This window comes from Mustela nivalis (assembly GCF_964662115.1).
Source record: "Mustela nivalis genome assembly, chromosome: 4".
NCBI lineage: Eukaryota > Metazoa > Chordata > Mammalia > Carnivora > Mustelidae > Mustela > Mustela nivalis.
The window spans coordinates 67,283,726-67,296,636 of NC_139023.1; the positions used below are offsets into that span (position 1 = coordinate 67,283,726).

At 52.3% G+C, this 12,911-nt stretch overlaps 1 long non-coding RNA gene across 2 annotated transcripts; it reads right to left on the minus strand.

The window, feature by feature from the left end:
* Nucleotides 1-3,828: 3,828 nt before the first annotated feature.
* LOC309862970 lies at nucleotides 3,829-12,317 on the minus strand. 2 transcript variants are annotated; one of them, XR_014310820.1, is made up of 3 exons: nucleotides 12,236-12,317; nucleotides 4,981-5,155; nucleotides 3,829-3,985 (listed from the first exon to the last, which is right to left on the minus strand). It is a non-coding gene; the product is annotated as an uncharacterized lncRNA (long non-coding RNA). The 2 variants fall into 2 exon arrangements; XR_014310821.1 differs by having other exon boundaries at nucleotides 4,705-5,155.
* Between the last annotated feature and the right edge of the window lie 594 nt (nucleotides 12,318-12,911).

The window sequence follows — 12,911 nt, forward strand, 5'->3', positions numbered from 1 at the left end:
ATCCATCCAGCCCTCATCCATCCATCCACCATCCCTCAACACTCATCCATCCATCCATCCATCCTCTATCCTCCATCATCCATCCCCCATCCATTAATCCACCCACAATCCCTCATCCATCATCCATCCACCATCCATCCATCCATCCAACCATCCATCCATCCACCATCCATCCACTACCCTTCATTCATCCACAACCCCTCATCTTTTATCCATCTATCTATCATCTGCATCCATCCATTCATTCCCCATCCACCCATCCATTTCCCATCTACCCATCCACCCTTCTATCCCTCTCTCTACCTATCCATCCATCCATCCATCCCCTATCCCTCTATCTATTCATTTACTCTTCCTTCCATCCTTCCTCACTACCACCCATCCATTCTCTCTTCATCCATCATACCTGTCTCATCCTTCCTCCATTCTAGGGAATGGTATGGGGACAGGATACTCTTCCTGCCTTCAAAGACAAGTGAAGTCCAGAGTGGACTGAGGGGACAAATGAGTGAGCATGGAAGGGTAATGCCCACAGCCACTGTGTGGTGGGGAGTACTCTGTCCTTCTGTGGTTGTTTTTCAGGCCTGAGACCTTGCTCCTCACCCTTCTGCTGCTCCCTAGAATACATGTGGGCCTTCTTGGATCAAAAGTGGTGTCACAGACAAGTCATGACCGGGGGCAGTACATGGGGTCCCCTTCCTTCTTCCCACTCACTGAGCTTCTGGTGTCTTCTACCCTTTCAGCCCAGGCTTGACCCCAAAGCCCATGTGTCCTACAATCTACAAAAAAGCAAGAGAATATGAAAACTGTCCAAGTCCTTGCCATGACTGCAGGCTCTCTGTTCACTGTGGGGAACAGGCAGGAGCGGGTGGGGCTGGGGTCCACAGGCCCCTCCAGCAGTGTACGCTGACAGCAGTCCCTAGGCCTCAGCTGCCTCTGGACCCACGCAGGATGCAGCTGCCCACAGAGGAGAAAGCCTAAAACTGCTGGCAGGTCTCCCTGCAGGTCGGGCCAGGTCTTTCTGCAGTGGCTTCATCACGAGGGATGTTTGGCGGGATGGTAGGGCAGCCCAGTAAGCACACACAGTTACTCAACACAGGGCTGGTGGCTGCTCCAGTCAGCCGGCCAAGTGTGTGCGCCAGTGGGGAAGGGGAGGGTGGCTGTGGGTAAGGCACCACCACCACCACCACCACCACCACCACCACCCCGGCAGCTGTGGTGTGGCCCACAGGGCGGGTGTACAGGCTGGAGTTGGCAAGTTGCTGAGAATGGCCTGTGTGCCACACCTGAGCACCATCTGAACCCTGCACTAGCCCTCGGCAGAAGACCCAGGCAGGTAAACACAATGTCACTCTCAGCCCTGGGACACACACAAACAGGCCAGCTGGGGTGCTTTCTGCCCTGACCCAGCACCCACACTGAGACCCCGGTGCTGCGGGACCCCGCCCAGCCTTGCTCCAAAAGCCTCTTCTCACGGTGTGACCTTGAAACACAGAAGCCCCAAGTGGGGGAAGGGAGAACATTTGTTTGTTGCCAGCCCTCCCTTAGCCAGCTCTATCAGCTCCCCACATGCACCCTTGCCCCCACCCCTGCCCACAATAACCCAAAACCTGAAAACTTCCATCTCTCCCACTCCTCAGGAACACTCAGCATCTCAGTCTTCTCAAGCTTGTTACTCATGTGTCTCTTCTCCTAAGAGGTAAAACAGGACCTCAAAATCACCAGGCCGGGCCTCCAACAGCAGCAGCATGTGAAACTGGGGGAGAGGGCTCCAGAGGGAGTCCTGGGGGAAGGCAGGATCCCACGGTGCCAGGGCACGGGCCTGCAGGTCAGGCCCACACACCCCCCATCCCACCCTCCGTCCCTGGAGGGCAGGGCCCATGCCTGGGGCTCCTCCTTTGCTCGGTGGAGTTTGGACCAGCAGAGGGGGCCTTGTCTGGCTGCAGGAACAGAAAGCAAGCTAGTGCTCAGGAGGCTCAGTGGAGGCTGGCCTGTTGGCCCCTGGCCAGGAGGCTGACTGGGGAGACCCTAGAATTCCTGCCTGGTGCCCCCCTCGCAACAGTGACTTCACTTTAGCTGGGAGTGCAGGGAAGGGTCATCGGGCAAGCTGAAGGGCAAACTCCAGTCTCTTCTCCTCACCCCGCCTGCCCACAGGGCCCCTCAGGAGGACCTGGCCATGGTTTGCATCCCAACAGGGACCCTTGACCAGGCCAAGGTCAATGGGCCAGGCCCAGGCTGGGCCAGTTACATTCCTTCTCCTGCAAGTGATGGCAGGCCCTTGAACTAAGAAGCTTGTGTCCCAGGAATAGAGTGAGGACCAGCAAGTTTCCTGTCACTCTCATGGTGCCAGTGACAGCGACCCCAACTCACAAAGCAGCAGGGAGAACTCTGCCTCCAACAGGCAAGTGGAGCAAGGAGATCTGTTTCAGGCAAGGTTTGATCCAGCTGCTCAAAAGGTCTCCCACAGGAGCAGTTTCTCTTGCCCTTCCTAGTGATTTCAGAGGCCTTTCTGTGGGAAAGACAGGGCGGTGATTGGCTCTGGGAGGGCCGAGGTGATGAAATCCAGCTCACACTCAGGCTGCTGGAGCAGAGGAGTCCAGCAGGGCAGCGGAAGGAAGTCAGTTTTGGTCCTGGTGGAGCCTGGGAGTAAATGGTGGCTGGGATGGGCACTATCGCCTGGGACAAGGGCAGGAAGGAGGCCAGGAGGCCCACGGAAGACATCTTCCCCCATGGCTGGCACACCTTGGGCCACACACCTGTCAAAGGAAGGAGAGACTGCCCCACAAGCCATCAGGGGTCATGGGAGGCCACTGCCCCGTGGCCAGACCTTGGGAAGAGGGATTTTGTGCGGCAAGTGGACAGCAGGCCACATGCCCCATGGCCGCTCACTGCTAGTGACCATAGGTCACTCAGCCTCATAAGTATCAGTTTCCTGTCTGTGGTGGAGACCCTAGCTCAGGTGAATCACAGCAGCCAGCTCCCTGGGACCAGTGGGGACTCCAGACCAGCAAGGAAGCCTGGGTAATGCCGACCCGGCGCCCAGCCGTCCTGGTCAATGGGGAGGGTGTCTGCCAGGCCAGCAACAGTGACGGCTCCACTGGGAAGACTTGGGACAGATGCCACCACACCTCCCGTGAGGCTCCCAGCTGGCAGCGGTGCGCCTGGCTCTCTCTATGGGGCTGGATGGGGACTTGCCCTGGCCACAGAGGGGGGCCCAGCCTCCCTGGTGGGGGTTGTCAGGGGAGCCCCTAGCCGGATTCCCCACCGCAGCCATGGGCCCTCTGCTGGGAACCACACCGTGCAGACCCCAGCTTAGGAGCCCGCGCACAGGGAGTGAGTAAGTTCATTACCTTCTACAACATGATAAGCCCTGTTCTGATTGCTGCATTAAGGGACAGAACTGCGAGATTATAAATTACAGGGATGTGCTCACGCGTCCGTCTCTCCAGGGCCAGGCAGGACAAGTCAATTATTTTTACAGGTCCAGGGAGGGCACGGTTGATCGGGGCGCCCTGTCCAGGGTCCGAGCCAGCAGCACGTGGGGCCCTGCCTACCCCCGTTCGGAGCACGGGTCCCTGGCCTCCCCCTGCGGTGCCCTGGGCCCTCCCCCTCCCGCGGCCGAACACGTTAATGGGCGGCGGCGGCTTCTTATTATTCCTGCCCGCCGAGAGGAGTGAGCCCGGCCGGCTCTCTGAGTGGCCGGCGGGACCATCAGTATCCCTGAACGATACTCAGCAATCTTTTTTTTTCTCCCAATTGCCCACCACAGCCTATATTACAAATACATAAATCATAATGTTTCAACAAAAGCAAAATTTAATTTTCTCCTTTCAGCCGTTATCTGGGCCGGGTGGTATATGGCAGGCTGGGCCCGGCTCATTTATTACACCCACTGAATGGATAATGGCAGGCCCGGTCGATTGTCGCCAGCTTTGTTAGGGCTCTGAATGTGCCGCGCAGCCAGTGGTGGCCCAATCTCCCGCATCTGTAATAGATACACAGGACTCTATTATTCCTTGCCAGAGCAAAATTAAATAGTTGTGTGTGTGCCGGGGAGGGGGCCGGGCTCCTGGAGGGGGAGGGAGTACTCTGTGGGCAGGCATGTGGGCCCGCTGCGACACCCCCCCTCCACCTCTCACGGGCCAGCCCTGAGCCCAGGCAGGAGCCCCGGGCTTTGGGAGAACCTGCCACAGCCAGGCGGGGGCAGGTAGTGGGGACGGGATGGCAGGAACAGCCCTCTTGGACAACGGACCTGGCCCGGAGAGGCTGGGGTTCAGCCATCAAGAACCTCCATGGCCTTGTGATCTGCCCACAACCATCGTTTGTGGGATGGACCCATTTCATGGGCCCGGGAAACTGAGACCCATGAAACTGCAGCCTGCCTGGGCTAAGGCAGCCTCCAGCATTGGTCCTGTTAGTGACCCCTCCTCAGGCTCTGGGGTTCCTGGGAGAGCTGCTGTCTGGGGCTGGGTGTCCGAAGCTCCACAGCCTTGGCCCTAGGAGAAGCCCTGCAGCTCCAAGGGCTGAGATCCTCAGAGCCTCAGCTTGCAGAGAGTGGGAGCTCCTGCCTCCACCATGCACGGGTGTCATGCGGAGCCCCTGTACCACACAGGCCACAGGCACACGCCCATCTGCAGCAGGCACAGGTCCCCTTGCCCAAGTCCCTCCGCGTCACTGAGTGCTGGGAGTCAGAAATGTGCTTACTTCCCAGGTGAGCAGAGCAGGTCCATCCCGTTCCCCGGTGAGGAGAGAGCTGGCACCTTGCTCCAGGAGCCAGTGTGGAGACCACTCCCCAGAAGAGTCCAGGGCCCCCCAGAATGCTGGTGTCCAGCTCCTTCCTGCCAGTGCCTAGGGTAGAGGCAGGGAGTGGCAACCTTCCTCATGGACCCTCAGAGAGGAAGCCCCTGGACCCTCTCTGAATGGATGGCTGTGGCCCCGGGACCCATAGCTACTGGGATGGGGGGGGCTGCCCAGGAATACCCAGCGGGGCCACGGGAGGAGAGATGGGCACTAGACGGCCAGCCCCATTCTGCTCCTGGGCCTCCATCCCAGGGCGATGAGAGGCAGAAGTTCATGATGGAAGTGGGGCTGCTCGGACGCATGTGCTGAAGGTTACTTTCTGCCGTGTTTCTCCGTGCGTATCTGCAAACACGCTCTGACAAAATGGAGATGAAGTGTCAGTGGGGCCGCAGCCCATCTTTCATTTAACCTTTATAGAGCACCTTCCTCCTGTCAACAGAGGCTTTCTGAGGAGGCTGCCCAGCCCTCTGCCCACGGAGGAGCCCAGCTTGTGCCTTCAGTTCTCCACAGACACGGAAGCCCAATGATCCCAAGCTCCTGGGGCCCAGCCAACTTGTTTCTCCAGCCTCCACAGCCGAGTCCCCCGCACCGCCCAGAGGCCTGGCCTCAGCTGTCACTGTGCTGCCCTCACTGTGAGAGCCACAGATGACCACCGGCTCTGGCCAAGGCCCCACGGAGAGCAGGGGAGCCAGGGGTCCTCCCATGCCACAGGGCTACAGGGCCCACCCACCCTGGGAACCTCCTTTCCTGGGGGCTGCCCCAGGCCCTGGCCAGGCAGGAGCTGGGAGTCCACAGCAGAGTCCGAGGTGGAAAGCAGTGATGTGGGATCCCCGTGTTTCGAGCTGCTACAGCACCGAGGCCAGCATGGCAGAGGAGAGTGTTTGTGGGGAGCGGGGGGATCATAGGGCAACTCTGCTTTTCTCCTGGTCACTTCCAAACAATGGTCTGTCCCTTAATGACTCTTGAGCAGATTTCTGGTCACATTTGGCTATTAAAAGCCTGGTTTAGAACTTTAATCACAAACCTGATTCTGGCTGGTCTCGCCCACCTTACAAGAGCAGACTTGGAAGAGGCTGAGGTCGCTCAGATCAGCGCTTGGACACTCAGCTCTGCCTCCCCTTTGTCTCCTTAGCACCCAGAGAACATTCACTGAGCACCAACTGCATGCCAGGCACAGAAGACACGGCAGGGAAGCCAAGATGAGGATCCCTGTCCTCGGGCTGGCATCCTGGAAGCAGAGCCCACAACTGATTAAGTCAGTGCTCTTGAGCTGCTGTGGGAGCTAAAGTCTGGTGGAGAGTGTGGAGGTGCACTTGCTGCTTTCAACAGGGTGGTCAGCGTGAGTGATAGTGAAGGAGGAGGTGAGGGAGGGAATAGCATCCCCAGCACAGGGAAGAGCCACTGTAAAGAACGGAGGCCAAACCCACCTGACCCACTCCGACAGCAAGGAGGCTACAGTGGTGGCAGGAGTGGAAGGGGTGAGGCCAAGCAGCAGCACACAAAGGATCTGTAGTCAGGCTTTAACTCACTGCAGGGAAAGGAAGGTATGACAAGGCTTGAGAGGGAAAAGAGAGACCACTATGTGTGGTTTTAAATTACATACCCAGCTGCGCATGGAGAAGAGACTGCAGGGTTCCAGGTGCACATGGATGGGGTTTGGAAACCACATCAGTGACCTAGCTGAGAGATGATGGGGGCCTGGCCTGGGAGGCATAGGAAGATAAGACTTAGTAGAACTAATGGGACTTGTTAGGGGACTGTCTGGTGGGCGAGTGAAAGAAGGGAGTCAGAGTTAAGTCAAGGTTTTGACCTGAGAAGCTGCCCTCAACTGAGATGGGGGCAAAAAGGGCCTGGCATTGGACTTGTCAAGGCTGATGTCTGTCCAAGCAGAGAGGTTGAGTAGTGGTCGGAGTTGTGAATGTCCAGCTGAGAGAGACTTCTGGTCTGGAAGTAGAATGTGGGTGTCACTGTGGACAGATGGGCATGTGACCCAGCCAGATGGTGTCAGAGAAGAGAGATGGTGTTCAGCCTGAGCCCTGGGCACACCATCATTAAGGTGTCAGAAGGGAGGAGAGGCAGCAGGGGGGACGGAGAAGAAATGATGGGAGAGACAGAAGGGAAGCCAGGGTGAGAGTCATCTGGAAGCCACAGGAGGAAAGTGTCCCTGGGAGGAGTGAGGAATTGGGGGCAGGGTGCATAAGGTAAAGACAAGAAGAGTCCATCTGATTTAACACGTGGAAGCCTCGGTGACCCTAATGATAGCAAGAAGGCCTGACTGAGTAGATTTACAAAGAAAGAGGGAGCTCCATTTATGAGCAAGATGGAGTAAGACCTGTGTTTACCCTCCCACCTGAAACAACTAGAAACTTAGAAAAGATATGTGGATTCATGCCTTTGAAGACACTGGACATCAGGCAAACACAGGCAGTGACAATGGAGACTCAGAGCACAAAGGAGCTGAGCCTGGGATCTCCCTGTGTTGTTGCCTTGGGAAGCTTCCAGGCCACGGTGCAGGAGCGAGAGGTGCAGGGGAGCAGTGCAGCATTGAGCTAATATGCAGAACCAGAGTTCTCAAATGCAGAGGTGAAGACAGGAAGAATATTTCAACAATGACTGAAACTTCCAGTTTTGATGAAAACTATAAACCCACAGGTCCAAGAAGCTCACCAAACCCCAAGCACAATTCATTAAAACTGGTGATAAGAAAGTCTTCCAAGTAGCCAGAGGAAGAAGGCACATAACGTGCAAAGACACAGAGACAGGGTGACAGCAGATTTCTTACTGGAAAAAGTGTGAGCCAGGAGATGATAGAGCATCTGCGAAGGAAGAGAGATACAACTGCCAACCTAGAATTCTTCACACGATGAAAAGATCTTTCAAACACAAAGGCAGAATAAAGACTTTTTCAGGCATTAAAAAAAGCTGAAAGAATTCATCACTAGGAAAACTATACGATACAGAATGTTAAAGGACATTCTTCAAGCAGAAGGAAAATGATGCCAGATGGAAACCTGTATCTACACAAAAGAATGAAGAGCACCAGAAAAGGTAACTGTGGTAATTGTCTGGAGCAAAAAAAATAAAACATAATGTGTTGTGACATTTATAACATGTGTAGAAGTAAAATGTATGACAATAGCAGCACAGAGACCAGGAAAGAAAACGTTAGGGGAGGGTTCTGGGTAAGGTCCACATCACCCTCCCAGTCGTGCTGCACCACAAGTGGCAGACAGAGACAAATTAAAGATGCAAGCTATAAACCAAAAAGCAGTCCTTGGAATAACAAACCAAAAAATTATAGCTCATAAACCAACAAAAGACATAAAGTCATAAGAAATACTCAATCCAAAAGAACACAGAAAAAGAGGGAAATAGGGACAAAGGACAGATGGGACAAATGGGACAAATGACAGACAAAATGATGACAGATATATACCCCACAAATTAGTGTTACAGTCCATCCAGCTGCCCAGATATGCCATCAAAAGGCAGAAGCTTCTGGTTGGGTGAAAGCATCAAGATCGTCTTGCTAACCTGCAAGAAGCCCACTGTAAATATAAAAAGAAAATAGTTGTAAAGTGAAAGGATGGGGAAAAGATAAATTATGCTAACACACACTAGGAGAAAGCTGGAGAGTCCATACTACATCAAAGTAGATTTCAGGGCCAAAGTGTTACCAGGAATAGAGAGGACCATTTCATGATCACAGGGTTAATTCATCAAGAGGACACAACAATTTTGAAGGGCAGTTGGGTGACTCAGTCAGTTAAATGTCTGACTCCTGATCTCAGCTCAGGTCTTGATCTCAGGGTTCTGAATTCAAGCCCCATGTTGGGCTTCACATAGGGCATGGAGCCTACTTGAAAAAAAGAAAAGAGGACACAAAAATTCTAGATGTTTATGTACCTAACAACAGAACTTCAAAATAGAGGAAGAAAAAACTGAGAAATCACAAGGAAGCACACATAAATCATCCACAGTTATAACTGGAGATTTTAACACCCCTCTCTTGATGCTGCTAGGATAAGTAGAGAAGATATCAGCAAGACTGTCAAAGACCATCAACCAAGCCAACCTAACTGAGGCATAGAACTCTGCCCAGAAGAACACATTTCGTATTCTCAAGTGCACAAGGAGCACCTATTCAAAAAGTGCATATATTGGGCCAGAAAACTGGTATCAGTGAATCTGAAAGTATTTAAGTGATACAAAGTATGTTCCCTGACCACATTAAACTAGAAATCAGGGACAGAAAAGTAGCTGGAAAATCCCTAAGTATTTGGAAGCTAAAGCACACCTCTAAAAAACCTGGAGGTCAAAGAAGAAATCAAAAGGGAAGTGAGAGAGTATTTTGAATTGAATGAAAATGAAAATACAACATATCAAAAAAATCCGAGATGCAGATAATGCAGAGTGGTACTGGGTGGGACACTGATAGCACTAAGCGCCTATATTGGAAAAAACAAAAAACAAAAAATGAAGATCTTAAATCAATGACCTCAACTTCCACCTCAAAAAACTAGGAAATGAACAAATAAAACAAAGAGTAAACAAAAGAAAATTAAAAAGCATTAGAGTGACAATTGGTGAATGAGAAATTAGAAAATAGAGAAAGTCAAAGAAACCAAAGTTGGTTCTGTGAGAAGATGAATAAACCTGAGAAGCCATATCAATCAGGAAAAAAAGAGAAGGTATAAGTTACTCATTCCAACAATGGGAAAGCTGACATCACTACAGACCATATAGAAGTTGAAGGGATAATATGGGAATACTGAACACAGTTTATGCCTGTGAATTGGACAAAAGACCCAAACTATCAAACCCATTCAAGAAGAAATAGAAAACCTGCATAGTCCTATAGCTACTAAAGATTATGTTTGTAGTTAAAAACCTTCTCAAAAAGAAAACCCCAAGCCCAAATAGGTTGTAAAGAAAAAAATAGTATTAAGTCTACATAAACTCTTCCAGAAAACTGAAGAGAAGGGACACTTTCCAAATCATCCTATGAGCCAAACATTACCCTAACACCAAAACCAGGCAATGAGATTAAAGAAAAGGTAACCGCAGACCAATATCCATTCTGAAACTACATGCAAAAATTCTTCATATCTGGTGAATAGAATCCAACAATATTTTTAAAAGATTATGACCAGGGAAGCCTGGGTGGCTGAGTCATTAAGTGTTGGACTCAGGTCATGATCTCAGAATCCTAGGCTCGAGCCTCAGATCGGGTACCCTGTTCAGCAGGGAGTCTGCTTCTCTCTCTGTCTCTCTCCCCCACCCAGCTTGTGCTTTCTCTCTCACTCATTCCCTCCCTCTCTCTCAAATAAATTAATAATAATAATAAATCTTTTATTTTATTTTTTAAAAGATTTTATTTATTTATTTGACAGACAGAGATCACAAGCAGGCAGAGAGGCAGGCAGAGAGAGTGGGGGAAGCAGGCTCCCCGCTGAGCAGGGACCACCCCCCCCACAATGTGGGGCTCGATCCCAGGACCCTGAGATCATGACCTGAGCCGAAGGCAGAGGCTTTAACCCACTGAGCCACCTAGGCGCCCCAACAAATCTTTTTTAAAAAAAAGATTATTACCAAGTGATTTATCTATAGAATGCAAGTTTGGCTTAACTTTCAAAATATATTAACAGACTAGGAAAGAAAAATCTTATGATTATTTTAAATAGATATAGAAAAATCATTAGACAAAATTCAACAACTGTTTCTGAAAAAAAAAAATCAATAAAATAGAAAAGAACTTCTCATCCTGAGAAAGGACATTTCTGGAAAACCTGCATCTGGCCTCACAATTATGGTGGAGGACTGAGTCCTTTTCCCCTATGACTAGGAAACAGTCCCAGGTGTCCATGCCCAACCCTCGTGTTCAGTGTTGCACTGGGCAATCTAGGCAGTGCAATAAGGCAAAACTTAAAAGCACCGAGATTGGAAAGAAAGATGTAGTACTTTATTCCTAGACTCAATGAGGAAATCTTATGAAATCCATAAAAAGGCTAACAGAGCTGATTCTTCCAAGAGTTTAGCAAGGTTGCAGGATACAAGATCAGTCTGCAAAAAGTCAGTTCTATTTCTGGATATCAGCAACAAACAATTAAAAATTTAAAACAGTATTTGCAATGTCATAAATGTATAAAATACATGGGGATAAATCTGCAAAATATGTGCAAGACCCGTATACTGAAAAATACAAACAGAAATTAGAGCAGCACCTCACAGGGAGAGATACACCCTATCCATGGCAAGAAGATGAAACATTGTTACAGTGTCAGCGGGTCCCACCCCTGGGTCCATCCGGGAACAAGACCCAGAGAGTGGGGGCCCCCTGGGGAAGACACGTGTTGAGCAAATGTGACACAAATAACTCTGAAGGTGAAGAGATCGCTAACAAGGGAAAACATGGTAGTCAAAGAAAGCCTCCAACTTGTCCCAGGGTCAGAGAGGGCCCTGTCTTGGCCTCCTGGGGATGACACTAGCACTCGCTGACCAGTTGGACCGGCTGAAGCCCCAGGTCACCTCATGGTGGGCTGTCACTGTGTCTGAAGCTGGCCTAAGCTTGCAGCCCCAGGAAGGCCCCCATTCAGGGCACTTCTGAGCTGCCGCCCTCCCGGAGGAGTGACCCCCCCACCCCAGTAGCTCCAGACTGGGAGCTGGCATCTCTGGAGCACAGCTCTGGGAGAGGACCGACCCCAGCTGCTGGGGCCCTGGGACTTGCTGCACACAGGAGGGCCTAGCAGCTCCCTGTGAGGATGGCCGCAGTCCTTAGGGGATCTGGGAGATTTGCTGTTTGCTGTCTGTGGACTCAGCTCTGCTGTCTAGCCCATGGGACAGTGGTCACCTCTGTAGATGCTGGTGTGGAGAAGGAGGGCATGTGCCAAGCTCTGGGCTCTGAGAGAACAAGGCACACGAGCGGTCATGAGTTAGCCTCTTCCTGTCCACTTGTCCCCAGCAGGCCCAAATCCTTCAAGCAGAGGAGGGAGCGGAAGTAGGGCTGGGATCATGTGTCAGGAACCAGCACCAGGGCCTCACCTGCGGACGGGGAGGCGCAGACTGGAAGTGCAGGGCAGAGAGGCTCAGGGTGGACCCGCCAGCAGGGGGTCAACACCAGTCCCAGCACTGCCTCTAGGGTTCTCCTGTTTAGTGGTGGGCACTGCCTACCTGCATCGCCCCTTCCAGGCCTGGGGTCTGGGCTCACTGGGGGGCTTTGGTGCCGGGTACAGAGCAAGGGCCCATGAGCATAGGAGATGATATTTAGGGTGGGAGGGCATCAGAATGGGTTAGAATAGAGGGACAGCACCCAGCTCAGCTGTCTTCACACCACGGGAACATGCAGTGCATGGTACCCCCTCCTCACGCCACCCGCATGTCATGTCACCCCCACAGACATTCGGCCCCCTGCCCTCCCTGCATTGAGCCTCCCTACCTGTTTCTTGAGCATGAACATGGGAAGTCCGGCTAAGCTCCACCCACCCCATGCCCACTCTCTCCTCAGAACTTGCTGGAAGTTGAGGAGAGGTGGAGCGGACCGGCTTGCCCTTGGTCACACGCCAAGCTGCCTTTGCCCTTGGTCACACGCCAAGCTGCCTGAGCGTGTCAGAGGCCTCTTTCTGTGGACTTGAAACCCTGGAAGAGCAGGGCGAATGGCGGGGGCCGGTGATGGGTGTGGACCTGCCTTCATGGTGCTCATTCAGGATCTGACACTTGGAGAAGCACATCCTTCCCCTTGCTGCACCAGTTCCCTTCTTCCGGGAGAGCTAGGGGATGGTGTCCAGTGATCTGAATTCATACTATTGTGTAAAGGACTACCTACCGCTTCCCTGAAGAAGCAATCAGAAGAGGGGGGCAGGTGGCAGAGACCAGCGCAAAGTCCTCACACACCTTCTCGCGGCAGGGGCTGTCGCCCAGCTTGGAGGATGGGCGCTCCCTGTGGCCAAGAGACCCATAGGATGACAGTAAATGGCGCAAGGGATTTTGGAGAGCACAGAGCCCAGCAACTTGAGTCCTGGTGGATGCACTTGGCAAGGAAGGGTGGGAGGAAGTGGGGAGTGGGGTTGGAGGGGAAAGGGTGTCTTGAGGAAGGGTAGGGCTTCTATGTTTCC